The 15,553-nt window shown below is 32.9% G+C and overlaps 2 long non-coding RNA genes across 2 annotated transcripts; both read right to left on the reverse strand.

Moving 5' to 3' along the window:
- Positions 1–2,269: 2,269 nt before the first annotated feature.
- LOC136274497 (uncharacterized) lies at positions 2,270–4,394 on the reverse strand. Its single transcript, XR_010712872.1, has 3 exons — positions 4,173–4,394; positions 3,891–3,990; positions 2,270–2,601 (listed from the first exon to the last, which is right to left on the reverse strand). It is a non-coding gene; the product is annotated as an uncharacterized lncRNA (long non-coding RNA).
- Positions 4,395–6,578: 2,184 nt separating this feature from the next.
- Positions 6,579–15,319, reverse strand: LOC117680408 (uncharacterized). Its single transcript, XR_010712873.1, has 4 exons — positions 15,182–15,319; positions 10,898–10,979; positions 6,831–6,910; positions 6,579–6,720 (listed from the first exon to the last, which is right to left on the reverse strand). It is a non-coding gene; the product is annotated as an uncharacterized lncRNA (long non-coding RNA).
- Positions 15,320–15,553: the final 234 nt, after the last annotated feature.

The following is a 15,553-nucleotide window of genomic DNA, read 5'->3' on the forward strand; positions in this document are numbered from 1 at the left end:
GTAGTTGAGGCTATTTCTTTTGGGTGGTTGGGGGGGGGGGGTAATAAAGATGGCGAAATAGTAAACCTGTATTTTGCCTTAGCGAACTCTTCTTATCCGTTGTAAATACGTACTAGAACCGTACTATCACGTCGCTCTCCGTATCAAATCGAAACAATCCTTGACTAATTGATACATACGAATTATTACGGATTTATACGGAGTTAAAAAGGACTTCTACGTTCTAAAACGGTTTAGTAAGTTTTACTAAGGAAGTACTACGGTGGTTTCATCCGTAGTGGAATTTTGAACATGTTCAAAAATTGTCGCAGCTATATTTGGATACGATAACAGACGGAAAAGCCACGGGTCAATACATATCGCCACGAATGATGCCGGATCGCTTCCGTAGCTAATCCGGCATTTCATCCGTGAATGTGTGACTGGGGCATAAATTACAAATATTACGGTTAAAGCGGTTTTGCTTGATTTTGTAATATATTTACATCTACCAAGCATAATTTCCTATATTTCTTACGGAAACTTATAGTTAATTTATAGCTCAATAGAAACAGCCAGACTGAAATCTACACGCCCTATTTATCGATTGGTCGAATCTACAGCGGCTGAAAGTGACAGGACTGAAATTGACACGCCCTATTTATCGATTGGTCGAATCTACAGCGGCTGAAAGTGACAGGACTGAAATTGACACTACCTGTTTATCGATTGGTCTGCGACCTACAGCGACCTTAGTAAAATCCCGGACTGCACGAAATAATCATAACGATGCCAGACTCAAAGTCTCACAGGTGACGATTTGGCTATTGCTTTTAGCTAACGTACTTTTGTACGTTAACAGTAATTTAGTGAATTTTACTAACTTTTCATAATCAGTTTATTAATTAGTTAAAGAAAGATGTAATTATAAACAATAAAATGCTTTCTTTGATGATTCATGCGGGTTATGAAGGTAGCGATCATTGCAGGAAAAATTATTTTTCTTGCAATGTCGCTACCTTCATATCCCGAATAAATCACTAAAGAAAGCATTTTATTGTTTAAATAGTTCATGTATGATTAGGTATTTATAATTATCAAATGAAAATTCTAAAAAAAGACATGATCATACATTCAAATACAGTTAATGTTTATCTATAGTAGTAATTGTCTGAATATAATGAACGTATCTCAAGTCTATTTAATATTTTTTTTAACTATTAAACTGCGTGTGAAGTTGACAATCATGTAGAAAGGGTAATGCACTGAATAAGAAACACATAAAACTCGTGAAAGTGTGAGACTAAATTGAGCCTTTATATCTTAATTATCTTTTTTTTGCTTACACGGCAACATATGCTTTCCCAATACTTTTTCAAAACATGAATATGGCTTTTAAACATTATTAATGATTTCCGAACATATATCTGCGGTATCATATGACAATATTGATAAATCGTAGGATTCATTGAAGTGTACTTTGGTTTTCAGTTTCATATTAAGAGCTTATGAAAGACGTAACAATAAAAAAAAAACACGGTCAAATAAGGAAAAGTTGTGAAACAGCACTTATAATGTAGCTTCCAATTAGGCTTTGTTGTTGTACAACATTTTAACCAATAGAAAAGTTGTACTCACATGTAACAATTAAAAAAAAATCATTGCGAAACGCGAAAGAGATTTTTTTTTCAAATAATCAATTTTGCTTTTATTAGTTTCTTTAAAATAAAGACTTGAAAACCTACGGTTTAAACGCTTTGATTCAATAATATTGTTAAAGGTGGATTCAATTATTGTGATATCGAGTAAAATATGCAAAATCAAGCCTCTATTATACTAAAACAAAAAAGTAAAGGGTAGAAATGAATTTTTTACTATGAAATATAGTTTACAAAATAGCGTCATCTATTTTGTTGATATTAGCGTCATCTATTTTGTTGATATACCGACCTAACTGAGACCGGTAATACAAAACTATGTCCTAAACTGTTTTATTGTCTTGCGAACATGTTTTCATTTTTCTTTACAACTTTTTCCGTTACAAATTATGTATTGATGTTGTTTTATGTTCATTATAAAAATCTAATAAAAAAAAAGAATAATGTATACTTCATGGAATGAAATTGCGATGCTCTGTTAGCCTTTGCAAAAGAAAGGTTATAAGTGCATGAGTACCGGAACATAGATATAATATTTTATGCAAACTGTTAGACTAATGATGCACAAAATGATGCATCCAATGAAACCAAAAAATAAAGTTTATTCTTTAGTCAAAACAAAATTACTCGCACTGTTGTCGTTATTGCCTTCAACTTCAACCAACTGAAATTCGCTCGTTTCAATTTTTGAATAGGCTTCATTTCTTACTGGTTCGGTTCCAGTTTTATTCATGTTTGTTACAGTTGAGTAAGCTCCATTTTCTTCAATTGCAAGTTTACCATACTGATCAGATTCTATCTCTTGCGGACCGTTCAGGGGCACTGCAGGATCATAGTAGTTACTTCTGTCCTTTACATCGTAATCTTCTCGGAGGTGATGGTAGATTTCGGGATTATTTGTTGAAACACTGGACTTTGCTTCATCTTTTGTGATTGGCAAAACATACGATATCTTTGGACTGTGCTACAAAATAATATGCATTGTACATATGATATTGTGAAACTTATGAATGAAAGCTCGAAAAATGCATGAATTAAAAGAATAATATAATAGTTGTAAAATAACGCCCTAAAATTAAACTTATACTACTACAGAAATTTTTTAAAATGGACATGTAACTTGGTTTTTCAAATCAGTTATTTTTTTCGATTAGCGAATAAAAGTTAAAAGCAAAAAAATAACTCCTGGAAATCCGGTTTAAAATATGATTAACTTTGTAATTACTAAAACCTGAGCTTTCACTTCACATAGAATCAAGTAAATGAAGCAGATCTACATTTTTTGTTAAAAAAAGTGACTATTATGACTTTCACAACGGGCCTTGCTGTTCATAATTACGAATAGAAAGAAATTTCATAGGACATAAGAGGCCTTCGAATAAATATAAGACAACAATTTGTAAAAATACGTTCAAAATATGAAACTGATCTCTGCACACTGCATTCTTTCTCATAAATACCATTTGCCGTGGCGAAGTCATACACATGAAAAGTGTTTAGGGACGTGTATGCAAACACTTGAATCGACGCAATCGACAAATGTAGATTAAATAGACAATTTAGTATCCAAAATTGTCTTTTTAAATGTGACTTTACGAGGTAAAATAAGAAAAAAATATCCCTCATACACGCTAATATTTAACGTTTATAACCATATGAAAAGAATATCAGTCGGGAGATGAATACCTTCCAACCCATTGTTGAGGACAGTATCTTCCATGATTTGTCAATTAAGTCTAATGAACAAAAGTGGGAGAAAGGGCAAAGTAAAGGCAATATAATTAAATTCAAGGTTAAGGCAATATAATTAAATTAACTCTTTTTTCGAATTACTCGATGAACATGTGCGTGCATGAAAGACTTGTTACCAGACCGATTTTTCTTTTGACTTTTAATAACAATCTGATTTCCTTAGCAAAATGTTTAGCTATTTTTTTTTATTTATATACAAAATATATCTTTTTAGGGGGTAGAGGTAAAGATGAATTGAACTCAGGTTACCTTGTACCTGCTGTTAATGCTCCATCTAAATTAAGCTGGACAAAACAGCTACACATATTCTTAAACACCTAGATTGAACAGCTAAATCTCATTGATTTTAATTTACATCTGATGTAGGGTTAAAAACGATGAAACAATAATATTTAGTCATCTAACAAACTGTGCATCAAAAAACCTTAAAAGTATTGGATTTGGAAAGTTGTATTCATACATATCATTATCGACATGTAAATGCAGGATCAAAATGCTTACAGAATCATTCTCTATTTCATTGTACGTCTCGCCTGCAGTCGCACATAGACTAGCTTCTCGGCCGTTTAAGTTGTACAATGGATGTGTAACGGCAGGTATTCTGCAAAAACAGGCAAAGGAGTATTAAATTATTCATAAAAAATGGTGCAAATATAAGGCTATAATTTCTTTCTTTTTTTGGTAAAGTCATAACAAATGGGTGACTAGCTAGCATTTCTTTATTGAGAAAAAAATATTACAAGACCAATCAAGTTTAGAATTGCGCTTTTAACTGGATATTACTTGAGAGACTGTGTCCGTCGTTTTAGAAGGAAAAAAGAAATTGACCCAGTCAGTAAAACTCCGGCAAACAGTCCAATGAATGCAGAACCAACGATCACTCCGGTATTCGATGTGCAATCTGTTGGAGAAGACGTACAAAATTACTATAAATAGTTCTATTGATTATAATCGTAAGTGTTGAATTCAGTAAGTGTTTATATGTAAATATTTAGGAAGTCTTACCTAGTCTTGCTTTGGTTTTTGAATGTACAACATTTATAGTTTACACCCACGTAGCATCGTTTTTGAAAGTGGGGGGGGGGGGGGTGGAAGACTCATCCAAAAAATCAAAATCTTGACAAGCAAAAAATAAGGAAAACGTTAATTTCCAAAATCCTAAAAAGGTATACTTTTAACTTTTATTCGAATGTTAATTTCATTACTTTCAATTCAATTTCTTTACATCATGGTCCCATAAAAGTGGGGGGGGGGGGGCAGCCCCTACCCCACCCACCCCCCTCCGATGCTACGTGCCTGGTTTAAACAGTAAAACAACAAATGGAATTGGGTCAATCTAATAAATTTGTACAATCTCCTGTTATGTGATCGGCTTTGGCTGATCACAGTTATGTCCGTATCATGCACCCGGCATTTCACTATATGCGTACACAGCATGCTTCATACTACTTTGTTAAGTAGGCAGTGGCAGCACTACCTTCATGCAAATCTTCAAGTACATGTTTAGTAGTAAACATTATTTTCATGCATTTGTTTTGATATCTAAACGCTTAACATACAGTTACAGCATGGTTTTAACCACTTGTTTTCTTTACATGCGTATGGTTTACTTTCAGAAGAACACTTTTCCTACTAAATGTAAAGTTAATTTAGTCCTTGCTTTTTTTTTAAAGCAACACAATTGCATGCTTTCCTATTTCCAGCATGTTGTACTTTCGGTATTGTATAAGACATTTCATGATTCTGGTGTTTGATACCATATGCCGATCATTCCTTTAAAAAGAATACTTGTTTTCTGTATCTTATAAGCAGAAAGTTGTTATTATTTATACTGCTACGATAAGTCACTGATAACTAAATAACTTGCCGTAATCACAATATCTTTGCGTAAGAGTTTCATTTATAGGAAACTCTTGTATCAGTGTTGTATTGCCAACAACTGGTGTAGATTCCAACTCTATTCTTTGTGTTGTTTTCTGTGTTATTCTAGAAGTTTCATTCACATATTTTGACACTAATGACGTAATCGATTTCTGTGTTGTTTCCTGTGTCGTGTACTACGCCGATGATGAATTACTACCATCAGTATAGTTATCTGTAATTCAAATTTATATCTGAATGGATTTGAAAAAAATAGGTATATAACATCAAAGATAATGATTAAAAAGTGACTTACTGCAGCTTCCTGTCGTAGATAGTTTACAAGTGATATTAAGGTAGTCCTATACTCGGCACTCAATGGGCTCAATCATTAAAAGCTTAGCTTTAAATGATAAATATACATTCTAGCAATACATATACAAAAGAAAATATGTATGTTTACATGCTAGTTTGTTTGTTATCACATCTCAGACGGGTGTACCCCCTTGCGAAAATTATTGACAATTATGAAATTTGCCAGACGTCCGTTTTTCCTAAAAATAATTACCAATTTTGGGAAAATTAGAACTGAAGATACAAAATAGAGTATAAATATTTATTCAAGCCATATCTCATCAATAATTTTGTGCAAATTTTTGTAAGTAAGTACGCTTTATGGACCTGATGTATCAAAATAGAAAACAAAAAATGCAATTCTTGTATCGCGTTTGGTCATTTTTTTACTATTTTATGGACTCAAACTTAAATTCATGGAGTTTATTCTATAGATTGACATCGTAGAAAAAAGATTTGGTAAAATAAATTATATGTTGACGGATTACTTTTCACGCTATAAGCTCTTAACCAAGTAGACCCTGACGAAAAAGTCCGTAAAAATCACGTTTTGCTACAGTTTTCTGCCTAGATCTTTCAACAATGTTAGATATGATTTAAACATTAATTAATTGACGATTGATTAAATTCGAAATAGCTTCTGTCTCTAAATTTAAACCGGTTTTAGTAAAAGAAAAAGAAAAATTCGGGGGGGGGGGGGGTCAAAACATAGAAGACATAAGCATACCTGAGATCCTGGTTAATCAGAAACTTCGTTTTTCATTTTACTTTAACAGAATCGAGTTTCTCAACATTAATTATTTCTATCTCTCATAGAATACATATATTACCGTTCTAATTGCTTATTATTGCCATTGTTTACAACAGCGATGTAGAGCAACATCAATACCGGCTATCTAAAACGCTTTGTAAAAGTCGAACCAATATTGTAAAATCCGTATTATGACGTAGTGCGATACTCGGACTACTTTAAGACGATTTTTTCCTGTAGTGTTCACCAAATGTTTCTTATTATCTACCACAAATAACAGCACGATTGGACAAGCAGGACCCGTGCATGTAGTATCGTTTGCAGAAGTTGTATTTGAGCAAACACTGTTGCACTCCGCTGTAAAATCTAATAATTATATCATTATTAATCAGGTTTGCAGGAAAATTCGTTGGAATTTTTAATATCTTTTTTATGATTTCATAAAAAAAAAACCTGATGAAAAGTATTTTTCCTACTTTGATGTGGTGGACATCGGCCTCCGTTACAGGAAAAGTAACTTTGGTAGATACTGAAGGCTTGTTTCAAACATATGATCCTAAAACAACATACATATGTAACTTTTCTGCTACATCTATCCCAATTCTATATTCAATTAATACTTTCGAAAAAGAAAACATCCTGTGAATGCCTAAAGTAATCAAACTCTAGTAACAAACCATTACTGATAACTTTAAAACACTTCAGATAAAAAGCAAAATGAGTGGCGAAGGAAGCCCGCCTAGGGAAGCTTGCCTAAATGGTTTGAAATTAATGAGAATAACAGTAAAATATGAAAGTGTAACAAGGGGTTCTTGAGAGGATAAAAAAAACTCCAGGTCCTGGACATTGCGATATTTGCAGCAGTTTTTAGTTGTCTTGATCATTAAATGACTTATCAGACGAGTGTTCATTTCCTTTATCGCCCCTTTACTCCTTTAAAAACTTTTCAAGATTTCAAACGAAGGTAATTAAAATAAAAAAACAGTTGTCTATGCAAACTAGAACATTTTTCACAGTGCCTTATTCATAAGAAAAGATTTGTTTCATGCATGCCTTTTCAAATTATGAAATGGAAAATGCATCAACTCCAAGAAACTAACTTCAATTCATAAATACGAGGGTTGTTATTATGGTTTGAGGACAAGTTCGATTGTGAGCGGACTAATTGCATGATACAACCAAACGTTTTAGATATCATAAACTAATTATAAGAAATATGTACAGATTTGGTTTTTTTTAAATGCACCATGAAAAAAATAGATCTTGATTTGTATCGAAATTATGTACGCATTTTTTCTTTTTAGAAAAATGCAGCCTTTAAGCGTATATACAGAAGATCAGACTGTTGTTTCCGGATTGAGCCGATACCAACCGCTCGGGCTAATACAAGGGCCGAGAATTACAGTGTGATGTTGTTTAAATCATATATCTAAATTTAAAATATTGAATTCAAATTCAAAATAAGGAGTATAATTGATTAAAAAGTATTGAAGTAATTTATTTCAATAGTGGACGTAATAAAATTAATCATCAACCACTATTAAAATGATATATTACAATAGTAGTTGTAATGCAGTACATCAACAGCCACTAATAACACAAAAAAATCTTAACAGTAATATTTATAATTTCATGCATGTAGTTATAAATGATTTTTAATATACGAGGGGGAGGGGGGGGGGGGGGGGGCTTGAATAAAGTTCTGGCAATTGACAAGGTGTTCACTATAGTACAAATAATTTTCATGCATGTCTGTAAAACCTTAATTGTGTATTTGAATTTGGTCGTTAGATAAATTGTTTCTTTCATTTGAAAATAGTTTGCAAAAATGATACATGTATACAACTTCTTTCTTTCCAAATGTGTTGCAATAGTGATTACAATGTCATATTTATAAAGAAATTCATTCCTAACTACGATTTAAAAAATAATTCTAATAGAAATTGTACTTTAAAAGTGTCTGTGAAGTTATTCTTATAATGAAATACATCCCGAACACTATTGAAATAATTAATTTAATCGTAGTTGTGTTTCAAAAGTAGTTGCATAATGATTCTTCAAATGAAATACATTCTTAACCACTATTGAAATAATTTATTTCATTAGTGGTTTTATTTCAATAGTGGATTCAACAGTTTTTATCGGAAAAATATGATGTGAAAAAAGGATACATAAGTTATTTTTATCAAATAACATGATCTTTTAGAACATCAGTGCAAGAAAAAAGCCCACACCCTATTAAAGCTTATTGTAATTGGCTTCGGCCGATCACCATTGTGTCCATATGAGGCTTCCGGCAAATGCTTCCACGTGCGCACACATTCCGCTTGTATAAGTAGTTCTTATAAAAACTTGAACTTTTGGTTTAGTAGTTATATAACATTTTACTCACTTTTATTTAAATTCATTTACCTTAAGAGATGCAAACATACATAAAATACAGTTCGACCTTTTAATTCAAGAATGTACATTTTGTCTCGCGCGTAAGAATTTCGATCGAAAGATTTATTCAGTAATGCAGTTGACCTCGATGAACTGACCTCAATCATAAGAAGATGCTCCATGAACTGACCTCGATCTATTGATGTTGCATAATAATGCTAGGAAGACAACGGCTTGATTTATAAACAAGATTACGTTATAATGCGACATCATAAGCAAGTTATGATGGCATTCAATGTTTTTCAGTCGCATTGAATTATTTTAATACAACTCTTTCTTTGTATACGTGTTAATGCTCTTTGAAGAACCCTACTTAGTATTCTGAAGAAGAAGAAGAAGAAGAAGAAGAAGAAGATACATTAACATTTAATAATTACGTTAAAAATATAAAACTAGACAAGGAGTTTAAGAACGGATTTCCCCAAATTTATTTCGAAATTAAATTTGTTGACGTGTTGATAATGATGAAATTATGGTGTACAGATTCAAATATTCTATATTTTGTAGAATACAGTACTTTTTTAATTATTTTACATCAAACTGATCATGTTGATTGCTTCTAGCTATCAATATATCATTATTGCCGATCATTCCTTTCAAAGGAATACTTGTTTTTAAATCTATAATAATTTAATGTTTGTCAATGTTACTTTTTTTATAACGAACTGACTTATTTGATTAGAATTTGAAACGAGGGATTATGTTGTTGAAACACAAACAAATTGTTTAACATACCATTGGAAAATTTATTGTTTGGCCAGCTCATTTTTACGATATCACTGTATTCAATTCACAACAAAGAGTATAACTTTTCCATTTATCATATCTTAACTCCAAGATGCTGAATATCATATGGTTTGGAAGGAAAGATGAGGGGATGGGGCGTTCTTCCTGTAATCAGTTAAATGACCTGTATTTTTAGGTAATCCAAATCCTCACACCGTTTTTAAAGACGGTACATTAGATTCACTAGTGTTAAAAAATCATCATACTACCAACAAATAAGAAATTCAATTCCAGAATCTGTATATATTTTTCAAAGTACGTTACGTGTCCCGATAATAAAGATGTTTGTACCTTCATAACGCACTTTGAAAAAAAAATCAAATTGCGCTAACTTGGTCTTAAATTTAACGCAATTTTCAAAGAAAAATGTTCTCAAAGTGCTATTTTTTTCATTCGTTGCCACACACCGGGTCGTCATTAAATCTTGTGTGCAAACAGGAAAATCTCCGATGAAGACCAAAAGGTTTCTAGATGCTGCTCAAGAATGACAACACGTGTCTACTCTTGATAGGATAAAAGTTTACAATTGAGTTAGAGGTTTAAAGATAGAGGGACTGATATTGTTAGCTCGTGCAGCGCCTCCTCTCCCAAAACAACCCGGATCTTGCATATATGGATTTTTCTTTATTTCCCTATCTAAAGTCTAAAATGCGTGAACAGAAATGTTTGGACCTAAATTGTGTAAGATATACCACGAAATGCATTATACAGAAACTTTAAAAATAAGAGTATAGGCGCATTTAATAAATGGGTTAAATGACATTATAAGTATGTGGAACTGAACGGTTTTTACTTTGAAAATAGTGATAGGTTTTGATCAAGATGTTTGACGTCACATGACGTCGTGGAAATTTTAAATTACTGCTTCATAAGTCATATTCTAGCAGAGTAAAATTGTTGTATATTTTGGGAACATTATAATAATCATGTGATTTTTTTGCATATCCTACTGATTTTGAATTAATAGTCCTTTGATAAACCATACGTCATCCTAAAAAGAAAAGAAGTGCATAATTCGTGTCCGGTCTATAGCTTTCATATTGAGAAACATTCTAAATTTCTAAAAAAAGACTGCTGAGATTGAATCTCGTGGCGATTTTTTTTATACAAGCACAACATACTGACCACTTTGTGAAAAAAAAAACTACTGTTATAATGTGTTAATGCATCATTGAACGTCCTATTACTATTTCGAGAAGACTTTGGCAAGAGAATATGGAAAACCTTTCATTTAAATTACACATTAAGAAAAAATAAGCATCAAAGCACAAGTTTTTAATAGACAATCATTTTGCAAAGACGTTCATTTACTTACTGGTCCGCTACTGTAACAGCTAGTTCACATTTTACTGAGAAAGTAATCAAATTGGAGCAAACCAATAAGGCGAGAAAAAATCCTAGAAAAAACAAGAATCAAGCATGTTACGCAGAGAACTAAATTGTTACAGAAATTTACACAGAAATACAAATTTCTCAGAAGTAAATAAAACCCAAATGTTTCAACAAAAATAACCCACAATTTTAATGATTATAAGTATGGCTTTCCAAAATAATTAAAAGAACAGTATCGGACATTAACCAATGTCATATTTTTGTTTTTATGTCATCAGATTATGCATGATCTTTCACGTTGTTTAATGGTATACAAAAAAAACACAAATATTTAATTATATCCCCCCCCCCCCAAACGAAGTTTGGGGGGGGGGGGTATATAGGTATCACCTTGTCCGTCCGTCTGTCCGTCCGTCTGTCTGTGCAATCGTGTCCGGTCCATATCTTTCTTATGGAGAAACATTGGAAGTTCGTATTTCACACAAAGATTGCTTATGACCTATTGGTGTGTCATGACCTTGACCCAAGGTCTTTTGGGCAAGGTCACTGGCAGAAAAAATACAAAATTCGTGTCCGGTCCATATCTTTCTTATTGAGAAACATTGGAAGTTCTTACTTCACACAAAGATTGCTTATGACCTTAGGGTGTGTCATGACCTTGACCCAAGGTCATTCGGGCAAGGTCAAGGTCACTGGCAGAAAAAATACAAAAAATTGTGTCCGGTCCATATCTTTCGTATGGAGAAACATTTGAAGTTCTTACTTCACACAAAGATTGCTTATGACCTAAGGGTGTGTCATGACCTTGACCCAAGGTCATTTGGTCAAGGTCACTGGCAGAAAAAGTGCAAAAATTGTGTCCGGCCCATATCTTTATTATGGAGAAACATTTGAAGTTCTTACTTCACACAAAGATTGCTTATGACCTAAGGGTGTGTCATGACCTTGATCCAAGGTCATATGGGCAAGGCCAAGGTCGTTGGGAAAATAGTGCAAAATTCGTGTCCGGTCATTATCTTTCTTATGGAAAAGAATTTAATGTTCTAACTTAACACACATTTTGCTTAGGACCAAAGAGTGTGTCATGACCTTGACCCAAGGTCATTTGGGCAAGGTCAAGGTCACTGGTAGAAAAAGTGCAAAATTCGTGTCTGGTCATTATCTTTCTTATGGAGAAGCATTGAATGTTCTTACTTCACACAAATCTTGCAAATAGAGCAGTTGTTATTTAAAGAAAATAGACGGTGAAATAGATTCATCCAATATTTTCTATTATTGGAAAAATACACGCATTATGATTTTTATCTTAGCGGGGGGTATCAATTGTGAGCTTGCTCACAGTACCTCTAGTTTTATGTTAGTTTTATTTAAAATGAAGTGCATTGCAGTGGTAAAAGTTTTCGTTCGAATGGATTGTTCTAAACTTTGTATCGAACATCAATTGTTACATAAGACACGCCCATTTCTTTTGAAACGAGGAAAACAGTGTTCGTCACAATGCTTTTGGAACCGCCTCTCTTCTAGACAGCACAAGCAGAATTTAGCACACGTGCATTTATGCTCAAAACACACATACACACACTTTCTTTCTTTCTTTCCAACTATGTTCAGAGACAGTGATATTGTTCAAAATAAAGAGTCAAGATTATTTTAAGTAACAAATCTATTTGTGATTTGAACTTCCTGTTACATGTACTGTATTGCAAATAAAGATAAGTTTTCACAACATATATGCACGTTTCAGTTTTTCGTTCTAGAGGGGTTCTTCGTTCTTTGTTTTCTTCTGCATTTGTTGCTGTGTTCGCAGCATATTGTGGGGACTGAGGATAAGCGCGGGGCATTTCCACATGTCCAAATTTCCAGGGTCCGCAGCCCTGCTTGTGTTGTTTAGAAGATGAGCGGCCCGAAAGCAAATTGTTACTAATACTGTTTTTCTCGTTATAAAAGACATGGGCGTGTCTCAGGTAACAATTGACGTTCGATACAAAGTTTAGGACATTCCATTCAAACGAAAACTTTAACCACTTCAATGCGCTTCATTTAGCTCGTAAAATTTCAGGAAGCATATTTGCAAAGTTTCAGTTTGGTATTTTATAATTATTATGAATAATTATATATTATTTGTACATCATCTATAGGTAATACTGGAGTAAGTCGCCCTTAATTAAAATGCATACTACAAAGAGACGACGGAAAGATAAGGTGTTTTTTTAATATCAGTCACCAAATCCGTGTAAAATGTTTGCATAGTCAGATGTGCGTTGTATACATAATCTATCCAAGGATCGAACCATTTGCATTATTCTTGCAACCCGTAACTATATTCATATTCTAATTGTGCTAAAACATATTTATACCCCCGCTCCGAAGGAGAGGGGGTATACTGTTTTACCCTTGTGTGTCTGTCTGTCTGTCTGTCCGTCCGTCCGTCTGTCCGTCTGTCTGTCTGTCCGTCCGTAACAACAATTTCTGTCGCATTTATCTCAGCAACTGTTTATCGCAGATGCTTGAAATTTTACACAGTATTTGTATAGGCATGCCATATCGTGGGATATATTTTTGTACCAATCAGACGTCAACTTCCTGTTAAATGACGACTTTGTTTATTTTTAGCAAAAATTTTCAAACAAATTTCCGTCAAAGAATTCTCAGCAACTGTTTATCGCAGATGCTTGAAATTTTTACACAGTATTTGTATAGGCGTGCTATATCGTGGGATGTATTTTTGTACCAATCAGACTTCAACTTCCTGTTAAATGACGACTTTGTTTATTTTTTGCCAAAATTTTCAAACAAATTTCCGTCAATGAATTTTCAGCAACTATTTATCGCAGATGCTTGAAATTTTAACACACTATTTGTTTAGGCATGCCATATTGTGGGATATATTTCTGTATCAATCGGATGCCAGCTTTCTGTTAAATGTCGACTTTGCTTATTTTGCATATTCACATCAGAGCGGGGGTATCACTAGTGAGCATTCGCTCACAGATATCTTGTTTGTTTATTTGAATAATGAATTTGCTTAACGCAAAAATGTTTTAAAATAAATAAAACTTGAATCAATTTCAGTTTGGACATTTATCACATTCGTGTAGGGGTTCATTGAAAACAAGTCTCTAAATATTTTCACTAAGCGCTTATATTCCTTTTTAATGCTATGTTTTTAACTGCAAACGAAAATTTAAGGGGCTTGTACAAAATTTGAGCTTAAACATTAGAATTTTAGTTGTAATGCTTTGTCAATATTTAAAAGTAAAAGCAAAATACAGATATAGATTTCTTTGTTTTGTAATCAAAGCTTGAGCCTTGTATATATGTGTGCATATGTATTTTACTGGTATAAGTTTCAGTCAAATGTTGTTTTCTTCTGTTGTTAATATTATTATTTTACACAATAAGTGAACGTTGTCTGCCATAGCAACATGGTGCTATTTCAAGATTGGAAAATAAAGTCGAGGAATTTAAAGCTCTGTACATTTTATGCATGGATTTGCAGTTTTGAGTATTGTTCGACAAGAGGTCAGTAAAAAACACATATTTATCATATAAAGCTTGAGTGAATGGGTTTTGGGTGTCATTGGGAGTTGATTTTAATTAACTCTCCTATGCAGTTACTCTGGCAAACCGAAAGTGAAACAGTGTTTGGACCAAAGCACAAATCATCGCCTTTGACAAGACTTAGTTCTTGAAAATAATAAAACAAATTCGATGTAATGTATGCTGAAGCATTGTTTTTCAAGGAAACTTATCTATAAACACTTTGAAAAACGCCAGAGTTTAATAAAGTCTCGTTCAACCAAACGCTCGGCTATCTCCGTAAATCTGCGACAAGCAGAGAGGCTCTTGCTTGTGGAAAATTAACGGAGACAGCCGAGCGTCTGGTTGATCGAGACTAGAGTTCGATATCAATAGTGCTTGGATCCATACAATTTTTAGAATTATTTCGATAATTAATACATAGTTTGAAATCTATCTTTAAATATTACACAACATGATTCATATGGGCACTTCTCGAAATTCCTGTTGGAAAAGTCTAAAAATTCATATTAAAAAAAGTGCATAATTCAAATACAGACTAGAAACTAATTGCCGTGCAAGATAAGTTGATTTTAAAATAAATGATAATTGATAAAATCAACTCCCGTCAGTACTTCAGTACTTTGAATTTCATTGGAACTACATTTATGTTCTTTTAAAAATAACATTAACATATTAAAATACTAATTGAAATTTTATATTTTATTAAGTTAAATCTATAACATACTTTTTATCCATACCATTGTTGACTCAGAGATAATTTCCAGTTCACAGGTGTTAAGTTTCATATCAAATGATCAGTTACGTAAAAATCAGGTGTTTAAATACAATCAATTATCACAAGGAATAGTAGTATGTGATTCAGTCATGCGGATGTAAAGAACACCCATCATATGATTTAGAATTGTTTTGTTTACTGGTTAGAATTTTATGCGTCGGACAAGGAAACATTAGGTTTAAAAAAAATTCAAATGTATGGAATTAAAACGTCCTTACTCATGTGTCATATTTCGAGTTTGATCACAAGAATATCTTAATATATCAATTTGTAATAATGATTTATCAAGTAGCGTATACTTAGTGATGTTAGCGTCCAGAC

The sequence above is a fragment of the Magallana gigas genome, chromosome 4 (genome assembly GCF_963853765.1).
Source record: "Magallana gigas chromosome 4, xbMagGiga1.1, whole genome shotgun sequence".
In the NCBI taxonomy this organism is placed as follows: Eukaryota; Metazoa; Mollusca; class Bivalvia; order Ostreida; family Ostreidae; genus Magallana; species Magallana gigas.